Source organism: Megascapheus bottae, chromosome 15 (assembly GCF_031878675.1).
Source record: "Megascapheus bottae isolate mThoBot1 chromosome 15, mThoBot2.hap1, whole genome shotgun sequence".
In the NCBI taxonomy this organism is placed as follows: Eukaryota; Metazoa; Chordata; class Mammalia; order Rodentia; family Geomyidae; genus Megascapheus; species Megascapheus bottae.
The window spans coordinates 17,210,831-17,221,710 of NC_143523.1; positions in this window are offsets into that span (position 1 = coordinate 17,210,831).

A 10,880-nucleotide genomic window follows, 5' to 3' on the forward strand; every position below is an offset into this window, starting at 1 on the left:
ATGGCAGGCCCTGATATATTTCCTAACAGTCTTCTTCTTTAGTAATTTCTACCATCTTTCATACAGGTATGCATTCGGTTTGGATACCCAACTTAGCACCTCATTCTCACCACAGCTCCTCTCAGCGATGATAAAAATACTTCTCTTATCTATATGTCAGTCGCAACGTGTGAACATATCTCACTGGTTCAAATCCTGCCGCAAACCCATCTCTCAATATGGAGGTCAGATCAATTTTTACCAAAAGAGTTACCAAAAGATGTTTTCATCATATCTTGATCATGACTTAAGATCCTGCTACCTAATCATGAACTGGTTTGGCTTATAAGTTTGCCATCTGACCTGTGATTAATAATACAGCTTTTGTCTCAATTTATCTGTCTATCCTTCATTTCTATGTTTCATGTAACATTACCTTAATTCTTCAAAACTCGACAGAATCTTTGATTTTCATATAGTAAGATATTTGTAGGCAGAAAGTTATTCCCAATTTCTTTCCCTTCCTCCTGCTATAGATAAAGTATTCTTTCCTTACTTCCCTTTCTTTCGTTCAATATTTATATTATTTGCTTGCCTGTTCCACCTATTCAACAAGGGATAATATGAAGATCATCGTCTGCCTATAAAGCAACATTAGTGGAGAGAAACCTTATGAATCTCTATTGAGAAAATACCGAAAATTTAATTAGATTTACTGGAGCACAAATAGCAAGATTTATTATCCATGGCCATTCTGAACAAGATAGCACCATGCAGATTTTTGCATAGTATGAATTGCTTTATTTTATAATCATTGTTATGCTCTATATTTCCAACTTTGCACTGAGAAGAATAAGATTGCAAAGGCAAGATTGCCCTGCTCTTCTTTAACTTGCACTTCTTCCAGAAACACATTTGACATGCTATTTAGTTCACATAATTAAGTAGATGGAGGGGTAGAGACTAATACATATCCAGACCAGTGCCAAATATTACAGAATAAAAGAATGCAATTAAAAAAAGATATTATTCTTATCTTGAGGATAGGAGTATGGTGTGTGTCTGGGAGTTGGGGGGATGGATGGGAAAAAGGATGAAAGAGATGACAGTGATCAAAACACACTGTTCTCATAACTTTTTGTACAACTACTTAATAATAATAATAATAATAATAATAATAATAATAAACATTATCCTTTACCTTGAGGAGCTTATGTATATGTGATGAAAATAGGAGTCAATAGACTAGATCATGCCCTGCATCTTTAACATTTTAGGAAGAGGAAACACTTAAAATTGCACTACTCTGGTAACTATAATAGTGATGTAAATGCATGTGCCCTGCAATCTCTTCCAGCCAGTTAATTATTCTTTATTAAGACAAACTTTCTTCATTTTTTTTCAAAAACCAATCACTCTTTTCCATTGGGCTTTTCTGTTTCTGATAACTTTTAGCTTTCTTGAGTAATACTGAGGAGGATGATAGATTTGACATGGGAACCATTTTCCCTTTTCAAGAAAATTATGCATGACAATAGAAAAAACTTCAATTCTAATTCATCTGAGAACATAAGTACATTCTTCCATTATCATTTATTAGCTCTATACTATTTTGTGATGCTAATACCTCTGTTGTAGAGCTTAGGGAAGGGTAAAGATTAAGTGAAATGATGCTTTCCAGGTGTCTGGAATATCAGAATAGATCACAACCAGGTGATGAGAGAGGTGGCACTGAGAAGAGGATGGGGAGGCAATGTTTCTGGTGCAGAGGATGCAAACCCAGGTGGTTGTCTCCAAATAGCACTGAATTCTGACTCCTCTCCCAAAGCGTCATTGGGCTTCAATTTTCTCTAAGATCACCCAGCATGTGAGATGTGCATCACAAAACTCGTTTGAAAGTTTATTTACCTTAAGGAGTTAAATCATGCTTAGTAGCTGCTCACACTCAGGATAACAAGCACATGATAAACTGCATAGTTTTTTTTAGTCCACAGATGCTATTTTTTCATCTTGCAAGGTAATAATATACAGAACATTTTTTGAAGAATTCTTAGCATTTACAAAGTCCTAGATAAATATTACATGTTATAAATATTAATATCATTACCAATATCATTTGCTGGATGACTTAATTCTTGCAACTACACTATCTTGAAGCAGAGAGGACAGATCTTTAAATGTCCATTGAAGATATTAAAGTTAAAAGAAAATTCACAGACATCTGGTAGCCTCTAGGATGTAGCTTTGTGTTCATGATCAGTGAATTTTATATAAGTTGCAATTGATATTAATATAAAAATCTGCATTAACAACTGAGTCTGCTTTTATGAAAAATAAAACCCCAGGACTAATTAAATACAGGTACTGCATACATAGTAAGAAACACTTGCTATCATAAATTTTGGAGAATCCACTGACCTCTCCAAGGTCCTCTAATGATGTTAATTTGCTTGCCTTTGTGACATTTTAAAGAAAATCTGGAAAGGATTGGTCAGAGATCAATAAAGTACTTAACGAGATTTGGACTATGAAAATGCCCAGGTCATTCTAGGTGGCAGAAATCACCAGGATACTTTCTGTGATCATTTTTTTTTCCAAATAAGAGATGCTGACCCTGCAGACCTTGGTCTTTTCTGTTGTAAATGGTGATCAAAAGAGGCCGAGCTCCAGAAATGAAAAGGTGTGCTTACTCTGAAGAAACACCTGTCACAGGAACATATTTATGTGAGGCTAAGAAGACGAAATATTCCTTCCTAACATGATGCAAATGGAGGTGTAGATGCATTGTACTGGAAATGTGGATAAGAGTAATAGTCTGTGGTATGTAGTTAATTCATCCATCTCCATATTTCATTTACAAAGGCAGTGTTGATTTTCCAGTGTGAAACATTATTTTAGTGTATATATCATGCTTATTTAAAATGGAAACTATTGAAGGACTGTATAGGTTCCTCTTAAATAATATATATACACATTTGTATATGCATGCATATAGTATATATATTCATATATTTGCTGTTCATGGGGCTTGAACTCTGAGCCTGGGTATGGTCCCTGAGGTCTTTTTGCTCAAGACTAGAGCCACAGTGCTACTTTCAGCTTTTCCTGTGATTTATTGGAGATACCAGTCTCATGGTCTGTGCTGCCTAGACTGGCTTCCAACTGTCATCCTCACATCTGTTGGACAAGTATAGTGATATTTGCACTGTATTTTTAATGGATCATTACATTTTTTACTAATCTAGAATGTTCCTAAAGAAGGTGCTCTGTTGATTTTGTTCTCAACATAACCCCCAGTATTTAATATGGCTCTCAAAAATTGTATTGAATATATCAGCATGTAGTACATGTAAAGACATGAACAGGAGAATTATCAATGAGTATTCAAGAGTTTCTGGTAGTTTGCTACAGATGGAGAAAGGATACTCAGAATGGAATTTTGAGTATCAGAACAGGAATAATCAAGAACTGAATGGGTTCACACTTGCTCTTCAAATGAACAGCAATGTTTATTTGAGCAACAATTGTTTATTTCCCCATTCTGTGTTAAAAACACAGAATAATTGCTTACTGAACAAATGTTGGGGCTCACAGGGCCGACAATATGAAAGAATTTCCTTTTCCCCTCAATGTTGATTCACTTCCATAAGAAACTGAGGAGTGTTTTGAATCAGTTATCTCTGCAAAGAGTAATGAAGGGTGGTATTATTAATATAAAACAGTAGCATAATTATAAACTTTATTGCAGTAGCCCATACAAAAAGTGAATTAGAGATTACAGGGAATTGGCATGTAATCTGCAGCATGGCTGAAGGGGGCCTTGAGGGCCAGAGGTGTCTGAGAGGTAGCTGTGAAAGGTCACAGGTGTCAGGGATGCAGTCATGAAAGGACACAGCAGAGGAAGTTGAGAGTCACCATCCAGGGACAGTGTCAACCACAGTGTTCCGTAACCGACTGGAGTCCAGACATGCAGTAGCAAGCCCAAGTTAATGAGGTGTATGACTGGGCGGGTAAAAATGGCTTACACCAAGTAAGTTTCTCTAGAAGACAGCCCAAGGTCTTGTTTGATTGGGAAGGGCTGCTCAAACACAGGAAGAGGGAAGTGACTGAAAGGCTTGCTGATGTGTGGGGTAAACAGAGATCTGTAGACATTGTAGATGGCAATCATTGATGGAATTGAATGTGAAGCAATGTTTAAAACAGTCTTACTAGAAATATTACCCAATAAGAATCCAGAATGGACTCTCCTGAGCACCAGAATTTAAGACCAGAAAGGAAAAAGAAGCAAAGTAGAAGTCACAATGAAAGAAATGGAAGGTTTACCTGTGAAAAATGGGGAGGAGAATCCACTGAAGTTTCATGAAGAAGTGAGCCATTGACACTAAAAGCTAGGAATGAAAGGTCTCTGGTGAAGTCTCCATATGGGACAAGATTTTTAATGCATATGTCATCAATAGCCCAGAGACTACACCAATTGCTTTACATGCTTAGTTGCATTTAATTTGTATAATGGCTGATAAGGCAGGTAATATAATCGTAATTTTATAGATGAACAAAGAGTATCTTCACTAACTAATTTGAAGACATGAAACACTTGAAGACATGAAACTTGGTTCCAACCTGAGAAAGTTGGTGCCAAACATTGTACTCTAAATAAATAGGCTTGGCTGTGCCACCCGCTGGCACATCTAATTGTTTTTAACTTAGCACCTCACTTAACAGTTTGGAGTTTTGTTTCCTCTTATAATTTTTTGTGAACATGAATATTAATTGTCTAGTATTCTAAAGCATTATCAAGATTAGACACACTACACACTTCCTGTGAACTGCGTCAAGATTTTCAGCCCAAAATAAGATCCCTAGAAGGCCTGCATATATCCATCAATTAAATGATGTTGCACAGAAATTGTCATTAAGGGTGTTAAAAATCAACACAAATCATTCAATGCAAATTGTCCTCTAATCACAAATAAAAAGCCAAAGCAACAAAGCAATCATCAGTTACACCCTCTAGTTCTATGGATTGGGCCACTGTATTTCTCTAATGACTTCCTGTGAAATCCCAAGGTTGTAAGATGAGACTGCAACACACAGACCTTGAGACTTCCAATAATGAAAAATTCCTTACTTAATGTATGAGGAAGTAAGCCACCTGAATTGTACACAAAGGTCAGATTTTTATCTCTGGTGGGTTGCTCCTTTCAGTTTAGAATTTGGAACAAACTATTGTGGGAGGCAATTCTTTTTTTTGTCTTTTCCTTCATAAATGAGTTGTCAGTTGCTTTATATTTCAAAACATTTGATCAGTATTCTCAAAACTAGATGAAAACTCTATTCTAGAGCTCCGTTGGGAGGCAAACCCTTGTTATAGTGAGGTTCACCATTGTCTGTTCAACCAATTCCATGAGTTTTAGACTGTTTGGAAAAGAGGGTATCATCAATATCTTTGCATAAACCTAGAGGCCATGGTGTGATTAGAGGATAAATGTCTTACCATCTCAATGACAGCCCATGTAACAAAAACCAGGCAATATAGATGGCTGTAAGAAAATGGAATCTTGACAGTGTAATTATTATGCTTTGTCAGCTTATTTGACTTTTTCATAAAGATCACTTAATACTTCACACAGATATTGCTTTTGCCATCAAATATCACTTTGAGAAACATTAATAATTTAGGAACTTCTATATTAAAAACTGCCAATTTACTAAATGTAACAGATGCTATAACTCAAGAGTCCTATCCTGAAAGAATGTTGCTCCACTTTTATTGAGATATGATTGGTACTTCAAAAACTACACAATGAACACACAATTAATTTGGTGCTTTTTTCACAAATATGCACTTACCTTACCATAATCACAATGAAGAAAATTAAAGCATTCGCTGTTATCAAAGACCAGGAAACTGCAATACAATGCTACTGGCTAGTATTAGATGTCAATAAAGCACAATTACAAGTAATTTAGGAAAGTGCTATGAGTATTTTATGAGACTTTTTCTCTCCAATAACAGACTTATTTGTTATCATAAGGTACATTTTAACTTAAACTAAAGCCTTGTTTTGCAAAGACTTTTCATTTTGAGCTGAAGGGAAATGTGCCTTTTCCCTTTGTTTATAGACCATAAATTGAATTTATAAAACATGACAATGAATCTCTTAGGGATAAATTACTACCAATTTATTGCAATAAGTTGAGTCTTGTAAATGCCAATTCCATCCTACCTCTCACCTCCATTTCCCTCTATGACACACATTTTATGAACGAGCTTTTTGTTTCTAGCCTGGAAACTTGTAAACTCCTTATTTTCTGTTCCGACCTTCTTGCTTTCCACATTATGATACACTAGGTCACTATTTTTTCATCGATAAATTGTATTTCATTGTCCAATATGCCATAGTTTGCTTATCCTAAAACAATGATATTTTTGTTGGCAACACATAGTAATGACATGTAGCATTTGTGTGAATATTTGTTTTGCATTAGGCTTAATTAGTTCATGTAAACTGAGCAATATCTGTATCCCAATTTAAGGACCAGAGATGAAGGTGCATGGAAAGAACATGCAGCAATCTCCCTAGGCTCACACGATTGTGAAAAAACATATCCTTCACTTAGATCTGAGAATTCTGATTTTGTCACATAGCACAGTAACCAGGATCGCAGTTTTCTCTCCAGTAGCTGTTATTCATAACTTCCCATTGTCCCATTGGGCCCCAATGCAAGCATTTCTTCAATTCATCTTTTTCAAGTATGGGTAGACAGAGGAACAGCTGATACAATCTCTCTGAAATCATCCTGACAATATCACCTTTATTTTAAACCCAATTATAATACCAAGTTCTCAGTATGCACAAGAAAAAATTCCTTTAATCAATTTTTTTTATTGCAAAGGTGATGTACAGAGGGGTTACAGTTACATACGTAAGGTGATGAGTACATTTCTTTTCAAACAATATTACCCCTTCTTTTGTTTTTTCCAACTTCCCTTTCCCCCATCACCTCTCCCCATGTTGTAAAATTCATTTCCAACCTAGTGTCTAGTGAGTATCACGGTTGCATCAGTTCACCTTTTATCCCACAATTTCTGTTTTATTGTTATTTCATCTTGAGATGTTCGTGTTAAGGTTTTCATCTCAGCATGCACAAAGCCTCCTAGAAGTAGAATAATGCATTGGACATTGGCACAAATCATCTTCCAGGCTTTCTGATTAGATAGTAAATATTTTTGGTACAAAAAGGACCTTGTCTCTATCTTAATTCATCTGTGCCTGTAGGGAATTGAGGTGATGGGAGAGATCTGCCCTCCCAAATCAAACTACATGGAGTCGACATAATGGAAAAAAATCATTTTAACATAGGGCTAGCCATTAAGTGGTTAAATCTTTCTTGCAAAATAAAGATGAAACATCAATTTTGAAGTTAGATTGCTTATGTGATCACCTTATCATAAGTTCCGTAGAACTGGAAGCAATACAGATGACTGAAAGAAGAATGTGAGTGTGTTTTTCAATTGCATTTATAGTAGTAAAAACAACAACAACAACAACAAAAACAAAAAAAAACAAAAACAAAAAAGGACCAAACTCACAATGTATGTGAATTAATGCACCTACTATCTGGCAAATATCATGTAACCTTTTATTAATTACAATAAAAAAAGGGTCTTGAAGTACTTTATATATTTTAGTTAACCTTTCCTGTCATCAGGCCAGGAAGGTCTATGCATTTTATTGAGATAACACATGAAAAACAAATTTAAAGTCTTAGAGATGTGGTGTATGAATAATAAAAACACCCTGGTGTTAGGAGCAAACCTGTGAACAGAAAGGAACCAGCAGAACCAAATCTAGCCTCTGATATTTTATCAGTCCTCCACACTTTTATATTTCCAGTAATTATTTAGATTGTTCATTTAAAAGAAACAAAGAATATTTTTCTACTGTCCTTTTCAGGTTCATTAAAGGATTGGCTAGGACTACACAGTAGAGTGTGTGGGCTAGGGACACATCTCTCTTTAGAGAAACTCTAAACATTGTAGTCAAATTTTAAGTAGCATCTAGTTAAACCATTGAGCTTCTTGTATTTTGCTTCCCTAATACTCTTCAATTGTTGGAAGATCTGTGCTTTGTCAAAAAAAAAAGATACATTTTGAGGTGTGATTGCAAGACCAGCCATATAATGAAATTGAATATGATTATGTCATTTTTCCCTAAGGGTTCAGGCTAGTTATAGATATTAACTATGAACCTCACCTCAGTTAAAGGGAAGAACAATTCAGGATACACTGAATGAAATTCCTTCATTCAAAGATGTTAGATTAGATTGTAAATGAAGCTTGCTCCATCTCTAAGAAATAGCTAGAAAAGCACTTTAAGCTTTGTTTGAAGGGTTACATCTAGGTTTATGGATATACATTAAATTGCACTTTTGTAAAATATATGATGAATCTGAACTCCTTCATCTTGCAAAAGTAGAAATATATACCAACTAAAGAACTCTTCATTTCCCTTACTTTGAGATACTATAACCACTTTTCTCCTTCTGTGCATTTGGCTACTTTAAATAATAAACACTTGGCTTAAGAGGAATAATGCAATGTTTTGTGGTTGATTTCTTTTATTAATCATAATTTTCTTCCTCTTTTAAACTGAATAATATTCCATTGTGTGTATCTATCACATTTTCTTACCTCTAGATGAACATTTTGGCTGTTTCTTCCTCTTGACTTTTGTGACTAATGTTGCTATCCATATGATATGCAATTTTTTTGAGATTCTGGTTTCAGATATTTGCAATATAAATTTAGAAATTTATATTAGCGATATTAGTTAGTAATTGTGTTATATTGTCTATATTAATTAGTAATTGTGTGTGTGTGTGTGTGTGTGTGTGTGTTTCTTTCTGAGTGGTGCTAGGGCCTTGTATTTGCTAGGCTGGGACTCTTTCATTTTAATCATATTTCCACTGATATTTGGATGATGGATGTGAAGTTTCACAGACTCTGCTGCTTGGGCTGGCTCTAAATCGTGATCCTACAGATCTCTGCCCCTTCATTAGCTAAGATCAAAGACACAAGTCATCAGCACAAAACTATACTTTAAGGTGTTCATTTTTTTAAGTCAACTATTATTTAGTCCGCTTTTAATTTCTATATTCAAATGTATGAGTTAATTGACCTAAACTGTAAAATGATTTACTGTAAGTCACAGTTCTTTAGCTTTCAAATACACAGATATGGGATCTGTTATGTTGGATCTGTTACTAGACAATAAAGTGAAGTTACTTACTTTATGATGGACCAGAAGTATACAAAGGAAGCAGGAGTAACGATCTCATTACTCTCTTCCAAGGCAAGGCCCCAAAGACCATCTTCTAGGCTTTACTTTTTAGATGTATCCACGAACTCTGAATCAAACTAAGCTAGAAACTATGCATTTAACACATAGACATCGGAGGATGTTTCAGATAATAGTGGCCCTCTTTGCCTTCCTCACATCTACTTTATGCTTCAGTCTTGTGAACAGGATGCAATTATTTCCTTTCTTTCACATCCACAAGGATACCTGTTATTTCCTCTCTTTATTTTCTTTATTGCAATATTTATACTTATGAAACATGCATAAACATTTACAACTAGAGGATATATTAATTGAAAACAGAGCAATTTTCCTGGTTGTTCTTTTTTTTTAAAGTATGCCCTTGTACATGTAACTTTCATTCTTCCTTGAAAACTTTCTAAAAAGTTTTATATGTATGAACTATAATCAAAGAATGTTTAATTTGAATGTTATATGAATATATGTGATATATACATACTATATGCAATAAATTTACCATAATTAGGTATATAGGTGTAAAGTAGATAATAATATGCAGTATCCAACTGTAGTTACACAGGAAAATATATGTAAATCTAAGTGATTATATGTAAGGGTGGATTGTATGAGACTGAATTTGTGAATATGCTACTCATAAGGTTTGCCAAGTAGCCATTAAAAGGTAATCTCCTTGGCAAGCATTCCTATACATGACCTTCCTTTGTGTTTCACTCTGGCATTTTACTAGGGATCACTTCACATTTGAATTTGAGGGGGTATCATCAATGGATCTATTCACTTGGGCAGGGATCTTTATTTGTGGTGTTAGACTCTGTTCTTACATTCATTGTACAGGAAAGGAACAATTCCTGTTCTTTTATCCGTGCTCTCTTCAGCTAGAGGAAGAATGATGGACACATACAGAGCAGTGTGAATTGGAAGATGAGACCTTCACGGGTGAACAAGATTGATAGCACAAGAACCATCTTCTCCCTGTCTTTCCAGAAATATAAGGTCTGTGTTTGACAGTGTCATTTTTGCCTCAGCATTTTCCCTTCTAATCATTGGAAGATGAGCAGTGATGAAAAATAACAGTACTCTAAGCTGAAAATAATGATGTCCAGGCTTGAACGGCATTTGACCTTCCTGGGGGTGATTCTTAGAAGGAACCTCTGAAAAAGGTAGATTGTTTGCTGTAGCCAGTCTGATTTTCTGACAAAAAGTGGGAGGTAAATGATTATGCACCAAATGCAGTGTGAGTATGATAATTATAACATCTTCCCTACATGGTCTCTCTTCATGTCAACCTCAATGCTCATTTGAATGTCAAGGCTAAGTAATCATAAATGAAAAACAAAAGCCTTCTGCCTATTGTTTGACAGCGAATTCTGCACAAGTTATCCCCTCCCCTATTACGTCTTCCCTTCAGTTTACTCACTGTCAGGACAAATTCATCATCCTCCTTTTCATTCCCATTGCACTCTACACTTGCACCAACTACAATAACATGTCACAATCATTTCTCCTCACTGTCACTCAGGTATGAATGTGAATTCCTTGAGGACAGGAAGTACACAC